General features: G+C 43.3%; 1 non-coding gene across 1 annotated transcript; it reads right to left on the bottom strand.

Annotated features, from left to right (window-relative positions):
• Window positions 1-24,557: 24,557 nt before the first annotated feature.
• Window positions 24,558-24,641, bottom strand: Trnap-agg (transfer RNA proline (anticodon AGG)). The gene has a single exon. It is a non-coding gene; the product is annotated as a tRNA-Pro (tRNA).
• Window positions 24,642-24,958: the final 317 nt, after the last annotated feature.

The following is a 24,958-nucleotide window of genomic DNA, read 5'->3' as shown; positions in this document are numbered from 1 at the left end:
GGCGCCGTGCAGGTGAGCGCCACAATCAGGACTGTATACGACCGAGGCACACAGGGCCAACACCCGGCATCATGGTGTGGGGAGCGATCTCCTACACTGGCCGTACACCACTGGTGATCGTCGAGGGGACACTGAATAGTGCACGGTACGTCCAAACCGTCATCGAACCCATCGTTCTACCATTCCTAGACCGGCAAGGGAACTTGCTGTTCCAACAGGACAATGCACGTCCGCATGTATCCCGTGCCACCCAACGTGCTCTAGAAGGTGTAAGTCAACTACCCTGGCCAGCAAGATCTCCGGATCTGTCCCCCATTGAGCATGTTTGGGACTGGATGAAGCGTCGTCTCACGCGGTCTGCACGTCCAGCACGAACGCTGGTCCAACTGAGGCGCCAGGTGGAAATGGCATGGCAAGCCGTTCCACAGGACTACATCCAGCATCTCTACGATCGTCTCCATGGGAGAATAGCAGCCAGCATCGCTGCGAAAGGTGGATATACACTGTACTAGTGCCGACATTGTGCATGTTCTGTTGCCTGTGTCTATGTGCCTGTGGTTCTGTCAGTGTGATCATGTGATGTATCTGACCCCAGGAATGTGTCAATAAAGTTTCCCCTTCCTGGGACAATGAATTCACGGTGTTCTTATTTCAATTTCCAGGAGTGTAGTTACCAAATTAGACAGTGGGTACAGAAGGTTCGTCGCATTATACAGCCAAAAAGGTACTGACAACAGGAACGTACTAAAAGTAATTATTAACTGTTTTACTTGCTGCTGTGCGTTGGAACTTGCCTTCAGATGACAGGAAGAGACTGGTTAGTCTTCCGATCCTGGAGTTAGATTAATATTAGTCTAGAATTACACTTTGTATTAAAATCGCATTTAGAAAACGCAACAGTTTTCAAAGGCACCTCTAAAATCGTCCAGAATGAACTCCCCCAAAGTACGCTTCAAGTCTGCTAAGAGGAAATTGGGAAGGAAATTCGGGGTGTGGAGTTTTGGTTCTAAGAGCTGACGGAACGATTGACGTAGCTTGTGTCATCCCTATGGTTATAGTAGATACGTACATCACTAATGGAAAACCAGTTGAAAGTTTAAGAGTTCATAGTACGCGTAAATCATGATGCCCACTCTTTGGCAACGTGCGTCAAAGAACAGACGAATCACCACGTGGTGAAGTGTTTACGCAAACCGATAGCACGAACATATGATGGTGCAGCAGTCATGAATGGCTCTTCACGTGGGGTGTACGCCCCTGTTAAGGAAAAGTTTTTCAGTTTTTAATACATTCACTGTTATGCCCTTCAACTGAGTCTCAGTGTACCTCACTGTGCAAACATTTTTCACTAAAATTCAGAGACTTATCAATTTCTTCTCGGCATCTCCACAAAGAACACCAGTTCTCCACCAAACAGTAATCTTCAGTTTCCAAGCGATGGAACGTTCAGTCAAGGGGGTGTAAATACCGTTTTTGAATGTAGGGAAGATATTATCAAGTACATGGATAATATGAGCAGTGTGTAATGAAGATACCATCATACAATCCCGTAGTTTAGTAATGATTTTCAAGGTAAAACGGGCCGGCCGAAGTGGCCGTGCGGTTAAAGGCGCTGCAGTCTGGAACCGCAAGACCGCTACGGTCGCAGGTTCGAATCCTGCCTCGGGCATGGATGTTTGTGATGTCCTTAGGTTAGTTAGGTTTAACTAGTTCTAAGTTCTAGGGGACTAATAACCTCAGCATTTGAGTCCCTTAGTGCACAGAGCCATTTTTCAAGGTAAAACGGTCATTTTCTGGCTCTCCTCCATTCATAAAATTATTATCGATTTGCGGATATTTTGTATAATCAACTAGTGAAAAGTAATATTTGTTGTGGATTGGCACGACAGCCAATCCACTATGAGGAAGCCGAAAGGCACGCGTTTAAGCTCACGCAGGCTGGCGTGAGGTCTGGAACAGGACACGGAAATGAGAATAGCGAAAAACGTACGTAGCTCCTGGAATACTTAACTTTAATCCATAATAGGTGAACATCGCTCTTGACGGTACATGTTTTACAGCATCAATAGTAACTGGTAATGGCGCTTTGCTAGGTCGTAGCAAATGACGTAGCTGAAGGCTATGCTAACTATCGTCTCGGCAAATGAGAGCGTAATTTGTCAGTGAACCATCGCTAGCAAAGTCGGCTGTACAACTGGGGCGAGTGCTGGGAAGTCTCTCTAGACCTGCCGTGTGACGGCGCTCGGTCTGCAATCACTGATAGTGGCGACACGCGGGTCCGACGTATACTAACGGACCGCGGCCGATTTAAAAGCTACCACCTAGCAAGTGTGGTGTCTGGCGGTGACATCACAATATTGACCCAGCTTGTGGATTAAATCAGTTGACATCGTTTGAGTGTGAAATTACAAACATCAGGGAAGCAGTGAATAGATTTGCATGTGTACCATAAAAGACGAACAACTGACGATGGAGGAATAATGCAGAATCTCCCGAGGAAGGCAAAAGAAGTTCATCATCTTATAAGTTACGACGCGAATAAAAGAGTCAGCTTCGCCGGACACAAAGTTCCAGACTCTCTTTTTGTACCAAAGAAATTTATTTCAGAACTGCTATTGAATGACATTCTTTCTTCGAACCAAAGAAACTTCTAACCGAACTCTAGTTACTTACGTATGAGACGAGTTCAAAAGCATGTAAATTTTGAGCTTGTTTGATTACATAACAGATAATAATCTTTGTGATACATTGTGCTAATATGTGAAAGTCTTCAAAGCAACAGTTATAATCCCAATGGCCACATCAGAAGCGGACAGTGATTTTTCAACACTGAAAGTCACCAAAACGTTCTTACGGAGTGCTAAGGACCAAAAGAGAGTATCAGCACTCGCAGTTCTTTCTACCGAATGAGGCCTCGTTTCAGGAATTCCTGACCCCAGTCTAAGAGTATCTAAAACATTTGCAAATATAAACGAAAGACGAATGGTGTTCCATTAATAGTGATCACCACTGCAACAAAATACATTGTGTTACAACGTTGCTGACATAGCTAATCGTAATTTCTGAAGATGTTGTCGATATTTGGGAAAACTATCTCTCCAGTATCTCAATTGACGACTGAAGCTGACAGACGTTCGGTGTTTAAGGAAAATCTGGAAGTTTGCTATTGTCAGTATACACAAGTTGCTCAGCAAACGTCATTCGCCTATTAACAATTATTGATATTCTGCAGCGCCATCTAGTGGATACCGCGAAAACTATTCTCTGTGCTCGTATTCCCACGTATATCAATTTTCATGGCGCTCAGTTGAATGATATTAAGCTGATATGCGGCAGCGCCATTTAGTGGATAATATAAAATCTTCTGCTTGAAAAGATGTTTGTGCCACCTTTCGTTCATTGCCAAGGGTCAAATTTAGTCAACATCTATAAATCTCAAACAGATATGTCAACATTCATTTATATATATATATATATATATATATATATATATATATATATATATATATATATATATATATATATATATATAGGATGATTCAGGTACGCCTATAATGTTTTATGAAATTCTCAGTGCCTTCCAACATCACAAAATCTTCATATTTTCTCTTTTGCTGCGTGCAAACTATTAGTCCTACAGAAAAAATGTATGAAATTTAATGTACACTATGTGATCAAAAGTACCTGGACACCCCCGAAAACATACGTTTCTCATATTATGTGCATTGTCTTGCCACCTACTGCCAAGTACTCCATATCAGCGGCCTTAGTAGTCATTAGACATCCTGAGAGAGAGCAGAAGAATGGGGCGCTCTGCGGAACTCATGGACTTCGAACGTAGTAGGGTGATTGTGTGTCACCTGTGACATACGTGTGTACGTGAAACTTCCACACTCCTAAACATCCCTAGGTCCACTGTTTCCGATGTGATAGTGAAGTGGAAACGTGAAGGGACACGTACAGCACAAAAGCGTGCAGGCCGACCTCGCCTGTTGACTGACTGACAGAGACCGCCGACAGTTGAAGAGGGTCGTAATGTGTAATAGGCAGACATCTATCCAGACCATCAAACAGGAATTGAAAACTGTATCAGGATCCACTGCAAGTACTACGACAGTTAGACTTGAGCTGAGAAAACTTGGATTTCATGGTCGAGCGGCTGCTCGTAAACCATACATCATGTAGGTAAATGCCAAACGACGCCTTGCTTGGTGTAGGGAGCGTAAACATTGAACAGCGGAAAAACGTTGTGTGGAGTGACGAATCACGGTACACAATGTGGTGACCGGAGGCAGGGTGTGGGTATGGCGAATGCCCGGTGAACGTCATCTGTCAGCGTGTGTAGTACCAAAAGTAAAATTCGGAGGCGATGGTGTTATGGTGTGGTCATGTTTCTCATAGAAGGGCTTATGCCCCTTGCTGTTTTGCGTGGCACTATCACAGTATTGGCCTACATTGATGTTTTAAGCTCCTTCTTGCTTTTCATTGTTGAAGAGCATCTGTTCATAGTACACGGCCTGTGGCGGAGTGGTTACACGACAATAACATCCCTGTAATAGACTGGCCTGCACAGAGTTCTGACCTGAATCCTATAGAACACTTTTGGGGTGTTTGGAACGCTGACTTCGTGCCTGGCGTCACCGACAGACATCGATACCTCTCCTCAGTGCAGCACTCCCTGAACGTTGGGCTGCAATTCCCCTTCCAGCACCTGACTGAACTTATCCCTGGGATAGTGGAAGCTGTCATCACGGCTAAGGGTGGGCCAACACCATACTTAATTGCAGCCCAACCGATGGAGGGCTTCACGAACTTGTAAGTCATTTTCAGCCAGGTGTCCGGATACTTTTGATCTCATAGAGTAGTTAAATTTCGAAAACTACGGTCTCTGGCGGAAACAGCCTAGTACTAAATTTAACTGCAGACTGCCTTTACGGCAGAAACATCCGTTTCATTTTTTTCTGTAGTACTAATAGTTTGCACGTAGCGAGCGAGAGAATATGAAAATCATGCCCGTGATTTTTTTAAGCACTGCAGGTTGCATAAAACCAATCGGTACAGACAGCTGATCATGATTACGATACAGCATGCCATCTCGCCCACATACATATACTATGAACACGGGTAAGAATATTCTTCATTGCAGCATAGACAGAGAGTCGTAATATCGCTATATGAAATGCGTAAAGTCACTGCAAATGTACCGAACGTACTACACTACTGGCCATTAAAATTGCTACACCACGAAGATGACGTGCTGCAGATGCGAAATTTAACCGACAGGAAGAAGATGCTATGATTTGCAAAATATTAGCTTTTCAGAGCATTCACACAAGGTTGACGCCGGTGGCGACACCTACAACGTGCCCACATGAGGAAAGTTTCCAACCGATTTCTCATACGCAAACAGCAGTTGACCGGCGTTGCCTGTAAGGACGAGAAAGGCGTACCATCACGTTTCGGACTTTGATAAAGGTCGCATTGTAGCCTATCGCGATTGCGGTTTATCGTATGGCGACATTGCTGCACGCGTTCGTCGAGATCCAATGACTGTTAGCAGAATATGGAATCGGTGGGTTCAGGAGGGTAATACGGAATGCCGTACTGGATCCAAACGGCCTCGTATCACCAGTAGTCGAGATAACATGCAACTTATCCGAATGGCAGTAACTGACCGTGCAGCCACGTCTCGATTCCTGAGCCAAAAGATGGGGACGTTTGCAAGACAACAACCATCCGCACGTGCAGTTCAACGACGTTTGCAGCAGCATGGACTATGAGCTCGGAGACCATGGCTGCGGTTACCCTTGACGCTGCATCACAGACAGGAACTCCTGCGATGTAGTACTCAACGATGAACCTGGGTGCACGAATGGCAAAACGTCATTTTTTCGGATGAATCCAGGTTCTTTTTACAGCATCATGATGGTCGCATCCGTGTTTGGCGACATCGCGGTGAATGCACATTGGAAGCGTGTATTCGTCATCGCGATACTGGCGTATCACCCGGCGTGATGGTATGGAGTGCCACTGGTTACACGTCTCGTTCACCTCTTGTTCGCATTAACGGCACTTTGAACAGTGGACGTTACATTTCAGATGTGTTACGACCCGTGGCTCTACCCTCCATTCGATCCCTGCGAAACCCTACATTTCAGCTGGATAAAGCACGACCGCATGTTGCAGGTCCTGTATGGGCCTTTCTGGATGTTCGACTGCTGCCCTGGCCAGCACATTCTCCAAATCTCACACCAACTGAAAGCGTCTGGTCAATGGTGGCCGAGCAACTGGCTCGTCACTATACGCCAGTCACTAGTCTTGATGAACTGTGGTATCGTGTTGAAGCTGCATGGGCGGCTGTACCTGTACACGCCATCCAAGCTCTGTTCGACTCAATGCCCAGGCGTATCAAGGCCGTTATTACAGCCAGAGGTGGTTGTACTGGGTACTGATTTCTCAGAATCTATGCATCCAAATTGCGTGAAAATGTAATCACATGTCAGTTCTAGTATAATATATTTGTTCGTTTATCATCTGCATTCTTCTTGGTGTAGCAAATTTTGGTGTGTTGTTTGAAGTCCACTGTTAGTTGTCGTGTATACTTGGAGGTAGCCAGACGGGAACAGTGGAGTAAGGGAAGTCGTCGGCGAGCGCGAGGTGAGACCGCGCCGGCCCGGCTCGCAGATTTGTGGCCGGTGGCAGGCGTGGGCGGCGGCGGCGGCCACAGCGGGCCCCCCGGAGCGCTCTGAAGTCGCCGCCGGAGACACACACCGCTGGCCGGGGCGTGGCGCGCCGCATACCCGCTCCCCACATAACCGTATTTCACGCACAGTTACGCCGCGTTCTCTCTGCCAGCCACCGGAATTAAAACGAGTGGGCGGCGTCGACCTCCGGCACTGCGCTCCCCGGGCCGCGCCGCCGTCCGCGACATCTGAGACGCTGCTCGTAAAGTTTTAATCATCACCTCGAAAAAATGTTTCTGTGTGCGCAGTTTGGGTCAGCGCCGTAGACTTTTCGTGGAAAATGTTGTAAGGTAGCTGTACGAGGAGAAGTGGAATTACACTCCTGGAAATGGAAAAAAGAACACATTGACACCGGTGTGTCAGACCCACCATACTTGCTCCGGACACTGCGAGAGGGCTGTACAAGCAATGATCACACGCACGGCACAGCGGACACACCAGGAACCGCGGTGTTGGCCGTCGAATGGCGCTAGCTGCGCAGCATTTGTGCACCGCCGCCGTCAGTGTCAGCCAGTTTGCCGTGGCATACGGAGCTCCATCGCAGTCTTTAACACTGGTAGCATGCCGCGACAGCGTGGACGTGAACCGTATGTGCAGTTGACGGACTTTCAGCGAGGGCGTATAGTGGGCATGCGGGAGGCCGGGTGGACGTACCGCCGAATTGCTCAACACGTGGGGCGTGAGGTCTCCACAGTACATCGATGTTGTCGCCAGTGGTCGGCGGAAGGTGCACGTGCCCGTCGACCTGGGACCGGACCGCAGCGACGCACGGATGCACGCCAAGACCGTAGGATCCTACGCAGTGCCGTAGGGGACCGCACCGCCACTTCCCAGCAAATTAGGGACACTGTTGCTCCTGGGGTATCGGCGAGGACCATTCGCAACCGTCTCCATGAAGCTGGGCTACGGTCCCGCACACCGTTAGGCCGTCTTCCGCTCACGCCCCAACATCGTGCAGCCCGCCTCCAGTGGTGTCGCGACAGGCGTGAATGGAGGGACGAATGGAGACGTGTCGTCTTCAGCGATGAGAGTCGCTTCTGCCTTGGTGCCAATGATGGTCGTATGCGTGTTTGGCGCCGTGCAGGTGAGCGCCACAATCAGGACTGCATACGACTGAGGCACACAGGGCCAACACCCGGCATCATGGTGTGGGGAGCGATCTCCTACACTGGCCGTACACCACTGGTGATCGTCGAGGGGACACTAAATAGTGTACGGTACATCCAAACCGTCATCGAACCAATCGTTCTACCATTCCTAGACCGGCAAGGGAACTTGCTGTTCCAACAGGACAATGCACGTCCGCATGTATCCCGTGCCACCCAACGTGCTCTAGAAGGTGTAAGTCAACTACCCTGGCCAGCAAGATCTCCGGATCTGTCCCCCATTGAGCATGTTTGGGACTGGATGAAGCGTCGTCTCACGCGGTCTGCACGTCCAGCACGAACGCTGGTCCAACTGAGGCGCCAGGTGGGAAATGGCATGGCAAGCCGTTCCACAGGACTACATCCAGCATCTCTACGATCGTCTCCATGGGAGAATAGCAGCCTGCATTGCTGCGAAAGGTGGATATACACTGTACTAGTGCCGACATTGTGCATGCTCTGTTGCCTGTGTCTATGTGCCTGTGGTTCTGTCAGTGTGATCATGTGATGTATCTGACCCCAGGAATGTGTCAATAAAGTTTCCCCCCTCCTGGGACAATGAATTCACGGTGTTCTTATTTCAATTTCCAGGAGTGTATAAGCTCGAGCGCACGTCAGTGTGATGTCAGCGTGTAGCGTTCGTGGCCAACGATAAATACTTGTGAAAGCCCTTAGATCAAATGTTTGAACGTAGTGGGGAATCTTTTAGCAAAGATCTTTAAGTTAAAAGCGAAGACCATTGTTTACAGCCGGCCGCGGTGGTCTCGCGGTTCTAGGCGCTCAGTCTGGAACCGCGCGACTGCTACGGTCGCAGGTTCGAATCCTGCCTCGGGCATGGATGTGTGTGATGTCCTTAGGTTAGTTATGTTTAAGTAGTTCTAAGTTCTAAGGGACTGATGACCACAGATGTTAAGACCCATAGTGCTCAGAGCCATTTGAACCATTGTTTACATGTCGCTTCGCCTGCTTTAATGCAATTAAGCTACAAAATGGCGAAATATATTTGGTGCTTGTCTACCACCACAGTGAGAATTGCGAAGTATGAGGAATACGAAATTCTTCAGGACATAAAGCACGACGACTACGAAAATAGTAACAAGCGCTCGGAACCTTACAAGAAATAGCTGCAGCCATCAGCTGCATATGAAGTTGCTTCACTATGGATCATGTTAACCTTACATGTGAAAGGGGATGGAGATGTGAAAAGCCAGTGTGTTCAAAGTTTACATAAATTAAAGCAATGTATTTATGTGTACTCTAACTAACCTAACTCAACTTTCGTAAATTCCTCCTTATGTGACTTATACACTGCTGGAAAAAACTAGTAACCTTTTTAGAGGTTTCCAGTTCACTCATGATTTGTTGCTGCAACAGTGCATATGGATTACATGAAATTATTACATTTATACATAAGTAACATAAGCCCTTCTTGAAATACCGGCTATTGACCCGTGCTGAAATATCTCTATTAATCCGTGGTGTAGCCATCACAGGCGGCAATGCAGGCGCTGACACCAGCATCCAGTCGATCGTGTAGTCGGCGAATCGTCCTGGGATAAGTTACGTGAGGCCTGCTCGATCTCTTCACTTAGTTCTGTAACAGTTGTTGGTTGACGAGTCACACCAGTCACTTCTCGTTCCATCAAATCCCACACGTGCTCGGCTGGAGACTGGATCGGAGATAGTGCTGGCCAGGAAAGTTGCTGTACGTTATGCAGAGCATGTTGAGTACCACGGGCAAATCGTGAGCGTGCATTGTCCCGTTGGAACAGTACGTCACCTTCTTTTTGCAAGAAGAGCAAAAGAACGGCTCTAAAAACATTCTACACATAACAGGCGCTCGTTAGCGTCCCCTCCCCAAACACCAAAGACGAACGAGAGTTGTAGCTTATCGCATCGCTGAAACCCACGGCGCGCCATTCCATCTTCCAAGTGAATCTCCGAAGGCACCAGTCGAGCCTTGCGCGTCGTTGCTTTGGCGTAAGTAGAAGACGGGTTAGAGATGTGCGTGCCCGTAGTCCCATTTCAAATAACAGGTTCGCAACAGTGCCTGTGACACATATGTGCTCACAAGCCATCTTACCTGTGCTGTCGCAGCCGTATGATCTGCATCTGCTGCCATTGCTCTTGGCGGGCGTCTGTGCTGGATGGGCGTCCAGAACCTTGTCTACAGGAGTGAGAATGTTCACGTGACCACTGATACCAACCTCGATGAACGACTACGGCAGCACTTCCAACTAGTGCGGCATTTCTCCTAAAGGACCATACCGCCACTCGGAAAACTCCAGTTTGACCCCTTTCAAACTTCCTGAGTTGGCTGCAGGGCAATGGACTTGCCGCAGTGGGTACTCCGGTTCCCGTCAGATCACAGACGTTAAGCGCTGTCGGGCGTGACCGGCACATGGATGGCTGACCACCTGGGCCGCCATGCGCTGTTGCCATTTTTCGTGATGCACTCACCCTCGAGATGTCAGTTGAGGAGCCGAATAGTAGCGGCTCCGGTCAACGAAAAGCATCATAACGACCCGGAAGAGCAGTGTGCTGACCACGCGCCCCTCCTATTCGCATCCTCAGCAGAGGATGACACGAATGTCGGGTGGTCCCTATGGGCCACTTGTGTCCTGAAGACGGAGTGCTTTAGTGCACTCGGCTGTAGGAAGCACGAGTGCATCTCGGTGACATGGTTGCTTGTTTGCTTGACATGTCTGTACCACACTGACCCTTCCGGCTCTGAGCATCCCCTATTAAAGGGTAGAGACCGATGATGCTCTGCTAGCTATTCCACTATCTCTTGAAACCATTTCCAGTACGTCTGGTATCCCCCAAGTGCCAAATGCCGTCATCTGATCAAACGCGGCCGGCCGCGGTGACCGAGCGGTTCTAGGCGCTTCAGTCCGGAACCGCGCTACTGCTACGGTCGCAGGTTCGAATCCTGCCTCGGGCATGGATGTGTGTGATGTCCTTAGGTTAGTTAGGTTTCAGTAGTTCTAAGTTCTAGGGGACTGATGACCTCAGATGTTAAGACCCATAGTGCTCAGAGCCATTTGATCCATATGATCAAACGCGACGTCGTCTTTCCAGGTGTATTATTTTTTTTTCTTGTGTATACTGGTTTAAATTTTTCTGGAATACTATGTAAAATGGTACACATTGTGGTATTCGTGCAGTATATTCCCTGTTGCTAAAAACTTTACCCTAACCATGAGATGGTTCTTTAGCAGAAACAGCAATCATGATTTAAATAATGAAACACAGCACTAGTGTGTATTTTTTCACTGTTTGTAGTACGCTTCGCGATAATTTATTCTCATTATCTAGAACAGCTTCCAGAGATATTTATGCGATGTTTCGGAAAACTGAACAAAAGACACCTGTCCGATTTCAGTAAACCATAAGAATTCAACTGCGGGACAGAATAAGATCAACACACGTACAAAACCACTTAAAATACCTATGTAAATATTGCCTCTTGATAATGAGAATAAATTTCCCAACGTGTCGTAGCATGAAAAAATACGCTCTGGTAGCTAGTGCAGTGTTTCATCATTAGAATCTTGAAAGACGCAGTTTCTAGCTTTCCGAAAACACCAGTTATGATGAATGAATTTGAGAAGTGGCATTTGTTAAATGAGTATCGTATATGCAGATAAGAGGGACCACATTCATGAGGGATAACTGAAATGTTAGTTCGTTCACTCTCAAATAACTTTCGGAATTCTTTATGTCTTCGCACTGTAGTTCACAAAACAAAGTCTGGCGAACACTTGGAGTTTTTCTCGCTGTCCACGGTTCCACCCACAATCGTTTCCATTTCTCTTTCTTTTCAAGCAATGCGCTCACCATCAACACATGCTGTTGTTCAGGCAATTAACTGATCGGCAACCATTCCCGAATTATTATTATTTTTTTTATGCGGCCCGCCATGAATTCCTCGCCTGTGCTAACCTCTTCATCTCACAATAGCACTTGCAACCTACGTCCTCAATTACTTGCTTGACGTATTCCAATCTCTGTCTTCCTCTACAGTTTTTGCCCTCTACAGCTCTCTCTAGTACCATGGAAGTCATTCCCTCATGTCTTAGCAGATGTCCTATCATCCTGTCCCTTCTCCTTATCAGTGTTTTCCACATATTCCTTTCCTCACCGATTCTGCGTAGAACCTCCTCATTCCTTACCTTATCAGTCCACCTAATTTTCAACATTCGTCTGTAGCACCACATCTCAAATGCTTCGATTCTCCTCTGTTCCGGTTTTCCCACAGTCCATGTTTCACTGCCATACAATGCTGTACGCCAGAAGTACATTCTCAGAAATTTCTTCCTCAAATTTGAGGCTGATATTTGATATTAATAGACTTCTACTGGCCCTTTTTGCCATTTCTAGTCTGCTTTTGAGGTCCTTCCTCCGTGCGTCATTGGTTATTTTACGGCCAGGGTAGCAGAATTCCTTAACCTCATCTACTTCGTGACCCTCAATCCTGATGTTAAGTCCTCTCCTGTTCTCATTTCTATTACATCTCATTACCTTCGTCTTTCTTCGATTTCCTATCAATCCATACTTTACACTCATTAGACTGTTTATTCCGTTCACCATATCATGTAATTCTTCTTCACTTTCACTCAAGATAGCAATGTCATCAGCGAATCGTATCATTGATATACTTTCACCTTGAATTTGAATTCCACTCTATATGTACATCTACATGGATACTCTGCAAATCACATTTAAGTGCCTGAACCTTTCTTTTATTTCGATCAATGCTTCCTCGATGTACAGATTGAACAGTAGGGGTGAAAGGCTACATGCTTGTCTTATACCCTTTTTAATACGAGCGCTTAGTTCTTGGTTGTCCACTCTTATTATTCCCTCTTGGCTGTTGTACATATTGTATATGACCCGTCTCTTCTTAAAGCTTACCCCTACCTTTTTCAGAATTTGGAACATCTTGCACCATTTATAATTGTCGAAAGCTTTTTCCAGAAGTGGGATACGGAAGTACTAAGGAATGACGAGATACGTTTGAAGTTCTCTAACGCTATAGATACAGCAATAAGGAATAGCGCAGTAGGCAGTACAGTTGAAGAGCAATGGACATCTCTAAAATGGGCCATCACAGAGTTTGGGAAGGAAAACATAGGTACAAAGAAGGTAGCTGCGAAGAAACCATGGGTAATAGAAGAAATATTTCAGTTGATTGATGAAAGGAGGAAGTACAAACATGTTCCGGGAAAATCAGGAATCCAGAAATACAAGTCGCTGAGGAATGAAATAAATAGGAAGTGCAGGGAAGCTAAGGCGAAAAGGCTGCACGAAAAATGTGAAGACATCGAAAAAGATATGATTGTCGGAAGGACAGACTCAGCATACAGGAAAGTCAAAACAACCTTTGGTGACATTAAAAGCAACCATGGTAACATTAAGAGTGCAACGGGAATTCCACTGTTAAATGCAGAGGAGAGAGCAGATAGGTGGAAAGAATACATTGAAAGTCTCTATGAGAGTGAAGATTTGTCTTATGTGATAGAAGAAGAAACAGGAGTCGATTTAGAAGAGATAGGGGATCCAGTATTAGAATCGGAATTTAAAAGAGCTTTGGAGGACTTACTGTCAAATAAGGCAGTAGGATAGATAACATTCCATCAGAATTTCTAAAATCATTGGGGCAAGTGGCAACAAAACGACTATTCACGTTGGTGTGTAGAATATATGAGTCTGGCGATATACCATCTGACTTTCGGAAAAGCATCATCCACACAATTCTGAAGACAGCAAGAGCTGACAAGTGCGAGAATTATCGCACAATCTGCTTAACGGCTCATACATCGAAGCTGCTTACAAGAATAATATACATCAGAATGGAAAAGAAAATTGAGAATGCGCTAGGTGACCAACAGTTTGGCTTTAGGAAAAGTAAAGTGGCGAGAGAGGCAATTCTGACGTAACGGCTAATAATGGAAGCAAGGCTAAAGAAAAATCAAGACACTTTCATAGGATTTGTCGACCTGGAAAAAGCGTTCGACAATGTAAAATAGTGCAAGCTGTTCGAGATTCTGAAAAAAGTTGGGGTAAGCTATAGGAAGAAACGGGTCATATACAATATGTACAACAACCAAGAGAGAATAATAAAAGTGGACGATCAAGAACGAAGTGCCCGTATTAAGAAGGGTGTAAGACAAGGCTGTAGCCTTTCGCCCCTACTCTTCAATCTGTACATCGAGGAAGCAATGATGGAAATAAAAGAAAGGTTCAGGAGTGGAATTAAAATACAAGGTGAAAGGATATCAATGATACGATTCGCTGATGACATTGCTACCCTGAATGAAAGTGAAGAAGAATTAAATGATCTGCTGAACGGAATGAACAGTCTAATGAGTACACAGTATGGTTTGAGAGTAAATCGGAGAAAGACGAAGGTAATGAGAAGTAGTAGAAATGAGAAGAGCGAGAAACTTAACATCAGGATTGATGGTCACGAAGTCAATGAAGTTAAGGAATTCTGCTACCTAGGCAGTAAAATAACCAATGATGGACGGAGCAAAGAGGACATCAAAAGTAGACTCGCTATGGCAAAAAAGGCATTTCTGGCCAAGAGAAGTCTACTAATATCGAATACCGGCCTTAATTTGAGGAAGAAATTTCTGAGGATGTACGTCTGGAGTACAGCATTGTATGGTAGTGAAACATGGACTGTGGGAAAACCGGAACAGAAGAGAATCGAAGCATTTGAGATGTGATGCTATAGACGAATGTTGAAAATTAGGTGGACTGATAAGGTAAGGAATGAGGAGGTTCTACGCAGAATCGGAGAGGAAAGGAATATGTGGAAAACACTGATAAGGAGAAGGGACAGGATGATAGGACATCTGCTAAGACATGAGGGAATGACTTCCATGGTACTAAATGGAGCTGTAGAGGGCAAAAACTGTAGAGGAAGACAGAGATTGGAATACGTCAAGCAAGTAATTGAGGACGTAGGTTGCAAGTGCTACTCTGAGATGAAGAGGTTAGCACAGGAAAGGAATTCGTGGCGGGCCGCATCAAACCAGTCAGTAGACTGATGAAAAAAAAAAAAGTTCCTGTTTTTCCCGGATCATTTTTGTACTTCCTTCCTTCATCGATAAGTTGAAATACTTCTTCTGTTACGTATGGTGTCTTCGCAGTTACCTTCTTTGTGCCTTTGTTTTCCTTCCCAATTTCTGTGATGGTACTTATTAGAGATGTCCATTCCTCTTCAACTGTACTGCCTACTGAGCTATTCCTTATTGCTGTATCTATAACCTCAGAGAACTTCAACCGTATCTCGCCGTTCCTTAGTGCTTCCGTATCCCACTTCTTTGCTTATTGATTCTTCCTGTCTCAAATTTCAGCTTACTCTTCACCACTACTATATTGAGATCTGAGTCTACATCTGATCCTGGGTACACCTTACAAACCAGTATTTTGATCCCGAACAAATACAGTATGAAAAAAAGCTATTGGATCGTGTGCAGTCCAGTGAAGTAGTGTGGTCAAAAAAGTTCCACAAAATCTTTGAGAAAGGTTTTTGTCAATAATCTACAGTGTAGTATGGACCTTCATGTGTCTGTGTTGGCCGGCAGTTAACACTACATTGTTGACGACACACAGCGTGCCTTTAGGCCTGTATTTATCGTTGGCCACCGAGTGTGGTGAATGAGGTAATAACTGCGAAGACATTTGCATTTGTTGCGGCTACAAATGCGTGAACAGTACGAAGGGAGATTTTTCATCTAGCGAGTCGCTATGTTACAATTCAGCACATGGTAAACAGGACATTGGGTGGTTATTTCGCGATTACTGTGCGTGAACATTACATCACTCTTCACTTGTTAGGTATTCTTAATGAATAAGCTATAGCTAGTTAATATTCTTCTGGTAGCAAACACAGTTTCATGTTTTCATTCCTCAGTCAAATTAGCTGTTACTTCAACTGTGTATAAGAGAGGCATGTACAAAATTTAAGACACTAATTATTTAACCGTCCATGTTTTCTCAGTTAAAATACAGAAACTTAACTGAAAATACGACTTTTGATTTACTTAATCTCGGGCCTTCATCTCACTGTCTAAGTGCTGGCATGTTCAGACGTATTGCACAGTTGCGTGGCTAGGAGCATCCTCACACACGTTACGCTTGCGTGATTTATTTGGGAAGAATTGATTATAGCTCTTTTAGCAAAAGGCGGGCGACTTTTTTTTACTGATCGCAGCTAAGTGTTACATCACAGGTAGGGTGGCAGAGCAGAGCTTATCTTCTTTATCTTTGTTGCTGGTGTGAGAATTAACATTAGGACCGTCACAAAACTTTATTTGGTGTATTCAGGGAAAAGTGAATAATTACACACCTCTATATAAATTCAGATTAGTATCAATAACTGCACGTGTTTGTTCTGTACGTCAGGCAGTACTAAGCCACAAATGTCAGCCACAAAAGCTATTTCACACTTCCTACAATATTTTGGAGTATTGCTTTTAGAAGAATTTGTGTCATTCGACATTAAGAGTATCGCATAGACACGTTTCGTGTTCAGGAAGTTGCACAGTCATATTATGTTCATGTCATAGTATACAGGCAAGTCAGCTTAAAGATTACACAGCAATTTTGAAGCATAAACTCTGAGGATTACACATTACGTGCAAGCCCGAAGGTTTCAACGTAAGGATAAAACCATAATAAATGTTTCCTACTAATATGTAATTTAATTTTCAGCCACTATAAGACAATGGTTACCCTGGGTAGTATAATGCTTATACAATAGATAACTCAGTTTCGACACTCGTTGTGCGCTGTTTACCCTATGGGACATCTACGTACCTACATAACCGCTATGTACTGTTTTTTGATTTCGTTTTCGATGTTGACATATTCTGTGAATGAGTTTTCAAGAGGCGGCCACATGAGCGAGTGTGTCCAGTCAGTATTTCCCACCCGCTCCCACTTACGTACACGCCGATGGTGTGTATGTATACTAAGTTACACTGAAATACAACCATGTCATCCGGGAGCTCCACATTTTTTCGATCAGAGTGTTATTTTGCCTGTGTATACGAAAGAATGTATATGGATTGGAATCCTGGTAAAAATTGCATGTATATTTAATGCATTTTAGTGGGTCAGCTATAGTGTTAATAACACACAGAAATCCGATGAGGCCGGCTGAAGTGGCCGTGCGGTTAAAGGCGCTGCAGTCTGGAACCGCAAGACCGCTACGGTCGCAGGTTCGAATCCTGCCTCGGGCATGGATGTTTGTGATGTCCTTAGGTTAGTTAGGTTTAACTAGTTCTAAGTTCTAGGTGACTAATGACCTCGGCAGTTGAGTCCCATAGTGCTCAGAGCCATTTGAACCATTTGAAATCCGATGAGCGTGAGAGAAATCAGAGGAACAGCTGCGTCAGGTCTAAGCTGTACATTGAGGGTTAATCTCCATACTGCTTTGTCATTTAAAACCGTTGGTCTCTCGCGGACGTGAAGTATCAGGGATTCTATGGCTTGGGCTCCTTCCAGGCTGCCTACCCAATCGCTGTCAGAGGCACGCCCCTCCCATGGAACAAGACGAGAATTTGTCCCTCTTACTTTTCCTGATAATGCCGATTTAACGAAGAACCTGAGACTAACAATATCTGTGTCTCCTTCGTCAACTTAAAACTTAGTTGGTAACATTCGTCTCGTAGGTGGATATGAAATTTCTCAGCGCATTGTTGGCACACATACATTGTTAATTTGATCTAATTTTTGGACTATGCTTCAGTCATGAGATGAACTTATTATTGTTCGGACGTCATTGTTTGATTTCCGAGATAGTATTGTTTTACTTACGGACACACGTCTCACAGGCGGATGTTACTATAAAGGTAAGAATTTTTCTCCGTCTGATGGACAAATATTACTTTAAACGACTACTTTTTTTGTTATACTCATTCTTTCCCAAATAGCTATTTATTTACAGATGGATACTAGTGGGGGGATACCTGATATGTCACAAAGAAGCATCAGAATGGTGCAGATGGCCTTAGAGCAGATGATCATTATCTTTCAGATGATTTTTATGTTTTCGAAGAAGATCACCTGTCATAAATGACCATGATAGTGATTATGAGATACATGTGAATGATGTTCTGAACTCGTCCGAGAATGAATAAGACAGTGTTGACTCTGTTCAGAATAGGGAAAACGATGACATCGAAACTGACATAGCTTATCATGGCGAGATGAAGTGTTTGACGTTGAGCCCCAGAGCGCCCATTTCCGGAACTAAGACACCACACAAAAATATAATTGAAATTAAACTGACGTCATATTTAGGCCCTGTCTGTCAGTTAGGTAACGATACAGACCCAGAAGAAATATGACGTTTGTTTTTGAACACTGATAATGTGATACATACCAAGTCAAAACCGCAAGTCATAAGGAATAAATTAAATAATCATTCCACCTTCAGTTATAAAGGTACAGACAAAACTGAAATTGGTTTTATGGTTCCATGTTCCATTTTCAAATCTGGACGTGAAAAACTGGTATTACTTACTGCAAATGACTGTAGCAGACGTCCCAGTTTCGTGCAACCATGTCTCTAAAACGATGCGATGTTTTACTGGTGTAATTTTGCACTTTACTTCCATATATGTCAATGTATTTAAAACAAAAAATTTGGCGCCAAGTTTTTTGAATTTTGCAAAAACAATAATCAAGAATAACGTATTTCGTGATTGACAGATATGTAATTTTTGCACATTGTAACTCAAATTGTGATTCAAACACAATAAAAATATTAGTATTGATATTTCATCACTCTTTTAAACTGTTATTTATTTTCGATATTCACTAAAGTGGACATAAAATTTGGTAATCTTTGCCTCAAAGACGGATGTTAACGTTAGCACACATTTTTCACATATTACCAATCGAGGATTAATGGCTTTCCTCTCATTTGTCTCAAGAAGCAGTCATTCAACTATATTTTCCTCCCAATACGTAACCAAGATCCACGTATCGCCAAATATTCGTCATGCTGCTCTTCTGTCATCTCTATCGCTCACGTCATTGTCAGTTTTAGAAACTATATCTACAAATACCTAGCACTGCACCAGTATCACAGTCTAGCTTTGTGGTGACGAGTCAAAATATTCTTTTCGCTACATACTGATTCTCGAGGCGAATACACTCGCACATGGCTAAGTGACTACTGTTTCACGCATTCCCGATGAGGTGGCTGCTAATTTAACTACTGTGCCGCCTTCATGCTTTCAAGGCTAAGCAATAAAAACTGGTGTGTACAAACTGGAAATTGTGTTCTCAGAAAATAACGCCTTGCAGCTGAGTAACCTGTAATATTTTGTTGAAATTTACAGCACAGATAAATGTCCGGGGCAAACATAAATTCACAGGAATTAGAAACCTGCTCTTTTTATCCAGCAGTACAGTTATGTCCACTGAGGTGTTTCAAATGTCATTTAACACCATATCATGAATGCTGTTGCAGTCTGATACGCCAGAGGGAATTTGGTTGCAGCCCGTGAAATTTGAAACGGCCTCTTGCGAGTGGCTTATCTCTCAGCTTTCTTATTTGGCGCCAAGAAAATTATGAGGTGCTAGAGGTATTACTCAAAAGCAAATGACCTTTCGACTACAGTAATAAAAAGTCTGCCTTACGGGCACCCCTGTTAGGAACATTTGTTTTCCTCTTCATCAGTAGTAACTCTCCGTCCATCTCCAATGTATTACTTTCGCTTAGCCGGGAAAGTTTGGGGGCCAGAGACTTTTGTCTGATATCGTTCATTAACAAAGAGCCGTGAAACGCAGCACATCATTACATTAGAGTGTTAATACGAAGAAATTAGATATAGTCATTTCTTTTCCTCCAAAACATAAACATTTTCATTATCGTTATTACCATTTCGTTTGATTCTTCAAAGAGAAAGTAGAATTAGTAGTTAACTTTACTCACCTTGTTCTTCTTATCTTCTTCATCCTGTCACTATGGATCGGTGGTTGTTCTATGCCCATATGTTTTTGACTTTCAGACTCCTTTCTGTTAATTGTAGCTTTTTGGATGTGAACTCAGGATAAACCATCTCGTGTCTGTATGACGAGCGTATAATTGCCATTGAGTCATCAGTCACTCAGTTAAGACTCCTTTGCGTACGGACTAATGATCTTACTTGGGTTTTATGGATTATATTTACTATATGGAAGAATTTTTTGGTAATCGTAAGTCGTCCATTCGGCCTAAACGACTTTCCATGCGCCGAAACTAAATCGTTTCGTAAGGAAATAGAATCTTCTGAACATTTACGCATCCAGACACCATCCTGAATCTTGAGTTCGAATATTTTTCGCAATATCTGTCGATACATTTTCTCGGTGACATTGGCATTGATGGCTAATGTTGATGTCTCTAGCAGCGTAGAGTGCTTCTGGGAGATCGGCTGTTTGATGGTGGCGTAGTTTGCCTTTGCTGGAAATTGTTTCATTGTTATTAATATTCCAGATGATTGTGTAGATTTTACGAAGTTTTCCTTATAGCTCACTGTGTCATTGTCAGTTTTCCCAATACTTTCACGTAAGTCTTGAAGTGTTAAACTTGAGAGATGTTTCCACAACTCTCTGTACGAATGTCGGGGCTGCATTTCTGCAGTCTCTGTAGCGTATTTTCTTATAAGAGATTTGGAGGCAAGTGATCACATGGGGCCTTCCAAACGCATGTCTGGTTTCATTGGTAGCACCTGGAACACCTGCTAGGTCCTGAGCAAATGCGAAATATTTCATGTCGATTCTTTCACATTTTATTCACATATTTATTCTCTGTATTTATTTTGGCCATATTTTGATGATCTTATCTAATATTAAATTGGAAAGGAGTGTAAGATAATCCCCTTTTATATTTTAAATGATTCAGGAATTGCTACTGTTATGGGTTCGTTTTTTTTTCGGAAACAGTCTCTTAACGTATGCAAATTCGTAAGAGGAATTCTATTTGATCACAACACTTAATTGACACATAAGAATATGATAAACAGTGACACTAGCGATGGTCGGTAAACAATCAATGCCACCTTACTATACTTTTACTGTTAGTTAGTACTTGAATGCTCTATATAAGCACTTACGACCTGGAAACTGAGTGAGAAAGACTGCCCTTTCTAGCAGAACGTGCCATTGTTCTCGAAATGCAGGAAGTTGGCCGTTTTCCTAGAGATCACTGAAAGCTAGAGACAAAGATCATAAGCCTCTACCTGTCCGCTGATTAAAACAGTGATCACGGAAGTGAGAATAAATTCCTTTTATTTTCGTCAATGATCACAAAACGTTTGGACCTTAAAGTAGCGGTTTCGGTCAGCAATGATCATCTTCATATCTCCAGCAAAATATGGTGTATGGAATACAAGTAGTCGACGGGTTATAACTTAAAACAAGAAAATATGTCATAACGAAAAATTATTACTTTCATGGATGTGGGAACATTCGCTTAAAATACGACGAGGCACACCTATTTTACAGCATGTCCTAACATAATAAACCTATAGTTGCAGTGTCACAAAATATACAGCAAATCAGCTTAGTATCCTCGCACATATTTCAAATAAGCTGTAAATTAGGCTACAGAGCCGGCGGAGTCATCCTGTCAATAGTGCCACTGTTCATAACAAACTGCAGTGCAGCACCGACAACATAAGTGTGTGCCATAAGCTCTTTAGATGTCAGTAAGCCTATTCGTCAATTATAAAATTGTACAGAATGCAATAAATGAAGATTACTGTTGGTAGATTCTATAGCGGGCTTGCAAACGTATAAGTTACTACAGTGATAAAATGTGATAATTAAAACATTACTAAAGTTAAATTTAAAATTGTTAAAAGGAAAATAGTCAAGGTCAATACGTAATTCTGAGATAATCTTGTGGTCATATTAGATAAAAAAAATAAGTTACACAAGAACAAGCTCTGGAGTTAATAAAGTAGTATAGAGAGAGTAACTGGAGAAAGAAACGAAAAGGATGAAAACAAATGGTTAAAATAACTAATCAGCGTCATCTGTTGACAAAGCCACTAGAATGCAGCATAAGTGAGAAGTCAGAGAAGCTTAACCACTAGAGGGCCTCCCGTACCCTGCGTACACTTTTCCAAGAAAAATATTTTAACAGTCACATAATATGATTATTAGGGTTCAGATTCTTTATACTCATTGGCGAAATTTATTCTAGACATAAGCTGGATAGGGGACTTATAGTCCTGGGCTTATGAAAATGTGAGACACTGATGAACGTTAAGACTCTGCGAAAACAAATATTTATACGATGTAATACTCGCCATCATCCTTCTGTTCCATCCTCTCAGGCCTCTCCCTCGGCAGTTGCCTCCTGGCAATTTTATTCTTCCTCGTGTGTTCTTCATCTCTCCAAATGGGTTTAAAGTGTATTGTTCTGGAGTGTTTTTAATACTGTAGCCAACTTATAACCTGTGTGTGTGACTTCAGTGTCTTTTTGTGCTCTACGAATCGCCTGCTATGTTTTTTTTTTTCATTTTATGTCGAATTTTTTAATTTTGCCCCCATGAACATCTCCATGTCAGTGTATTTTTACCTCCATTATCTTCCCTTATTGTGTTTTTATGCCCCCCATTTGTATCGCCTTTCTGTGTATCATTTTCTTCTTGTATTAGCTGTCATGTCACTCTGATGAAGAGCGGCGGTTTGTGCCGCTGACAGCCCTCCATGGCCGTGTGGGGCAGGGGAATGAAATCACAAAAAAAAGCCTCGCCATCATCGGCTACCTTAAATAAATTATAAGTTAGAAAAGTACACTGGATGGTAACGATGCAGAGTACTTCGTTGGTGAAAGAAAGATAAACAGAAACAGAGACGAAATATTTTTTCTGTGCAGGACAGTAGGACGCAAGTTATCGGTTAACTAGCTGTGGGAAGCAGTTTGATTGACTGGTGCTCCTGAGATCAGGTGTTCAGTCAATCAAAACTCATTGAGAAATGCAAGGCGCAGTAACGTGAAGTTTCCTTCGACTGCATCTCCAACCTTCAGCTACAACTTCCAAAGTCTCCGCCACCAGGCTTCTCTGTTGAGAGCTGCTACAGCCTTTTGAGCCACCTGAATTAATACATTGGTGACTTAGAAAATTTTCTGCCTAATGTGAACTTAGCCGCTGACGACTGCCAATGACCAATTCTGCAGAAACTTCAGCCCCACCTGCACTATTATGGTGAAATTAAGTACTAACTGCGAGGCGACGTGTAGGGTCATTGAAGTCATGTCTAAGTAATCCTATTGTTTCAGGCTTCACTCTGAAGACCTGCGTTTTAAGACTTGCATTTTAACGTCATGTACAGTTGCTTACATCTTCGAGCACAGGTATGTATATACCATTCGGCTGTGCTATTTTCAGTTAATATTACAACAAGCACCGAACTTCCACGATTGTATTTAATTTATTTGCGCGATTAATAGTATCTCCTCTCCCAGCCCCCCAAGTCAGATGTGCGAAGGTTATTATTAGAATAATATTCCCAAAGATTACCAATTGTTTATCTGCGATTTTGCTGTAGGAAGATTAATATTGCTGCAGGTTGCCATTTGTTTAACGATCACTTCGTTGGAATAAATCAAAGTAATTGTAACTGAAGTCACATTTAATAGGCCTAAGTGTCCCCGTACATTATTTTGGAGGATACCCTACATATTCAAACGGCGCTTGCCTGGATTCAATTAACCAACCTGGAGCTTCATCCCGCGATATACATAAAAACAAAAACCACCCTCAGCACTCACGCGATTTTTGCTTTTGAGACTGCATTTGTTAAAATGTGTTAGATTATGAGAGTTGTTTTGTTTTCCACACCGCATTAATGTTGTGCATGAACACGGTGCTGGGTTCATCAAGTCACTGCCCTTCTTCTTTATCTATTAACGTGTCCAGTGTGGGGATCGACTCACGGTGCTATGTTCCTCTTGAAGTTCCACGTTTGCGCTACTGAAGATCGGCTGTGTCGAAAGCCCGCCAGGTATCCTCCTACCACTCCATCAGTCGCTCTAATCTGGTAGAGAGGGCAGGAGAGAATACTTTACAGATGACTGGCAGACGATAAATGTGGCGACAATGGTTTGGTACCGTCTTGTCACCTAACTTGTGTAGGGGGTACAGCTGTGCGTTTCACTCTCAAATATATATTCACAATGTTGGCTTGTAATCTGTCGATTACGGGTTTGCGTCCTATCTACAGCTTCTCGGCGATTACGCTGTAATCTCCTGGTACTTTTTTTGGTTTTGAGATGCAATATGATCTTACTTATCTCATTGTGTATAGGTAAAATAGAACCTTGGTTCGGATTAGGTGTGTCAAATTGGGAACATACGATATCTCTCAGGACAATTATTCTCCGTGCCAAAATATCAGGATCAGTCATTAACAAGTTGCTGGCATACATCACCGAAGTAAATGTAATCCCTGCAAATCGGAAAGAAAATTAAAATGATGGCAGTTAGTCATTCCTACGTCTTACTGGATTATTTACGTCCAGAAATGAAGTAAGTTCAAATGGTTGAAATGGCTCTGAGCACTATGTGACTTAACTTCTGAGGTCATCAGTCTCCTAGAACTTAGAACTACTTAAACATAACTAACCTAAAGATATCACACACATCCATGCCCGAGGCAGGACTCGAACCTGCGACCGTAGCGGTCGCGCGGTTCCTGACCGTAGCGCCTAGAACCGCTCGGCCACCCAGGCCGGCAATGAAGTAAGTGCTAATAGCAAAAAAATGGAGATTGCTAACATGTCGGAGTTGTTAAAGAATGTTAATAACTAGGGCAATGTTTTTTGTCATGAGCCATATATTATCCGGGAACACTGACGTGTTTCTTAGATACATGTAATTACTTCTTATCAAATAATTAAATGAATGAATGTAATTTGTTAAGTCATATTTGTGCACATATGGCCATGTCTCTCTGGTAGAGCATATTTTAGAAACTAAATGACCATGTTCGTTATTATTTTTCACTCTTTCAAGCTGATGTAATTTCTTTCGTCCGTGTTGCATTTTA

This window comes from Schistocerca cancellata, chromosome 9 (genome assembly GCF_023864275.1).
Source record: "Schistocerca cancellata isolate TAMUIC-IGC-003103 chromosome 9, iqSchCanc2.1, whole genome shotgun sequence".
Classification (NCBI taxonomy): domain Eukaryota; kingdom Metazoa; phylum Arthropoda; class Insecta; order Orthoptera; family Acrididae; genus Schistocerca; species Schistocerca cancellata.
Note: the sequence above shows the minus strand (reverse complement) of the source record. Positions and strands in the feature narration are given on the sequence as shown.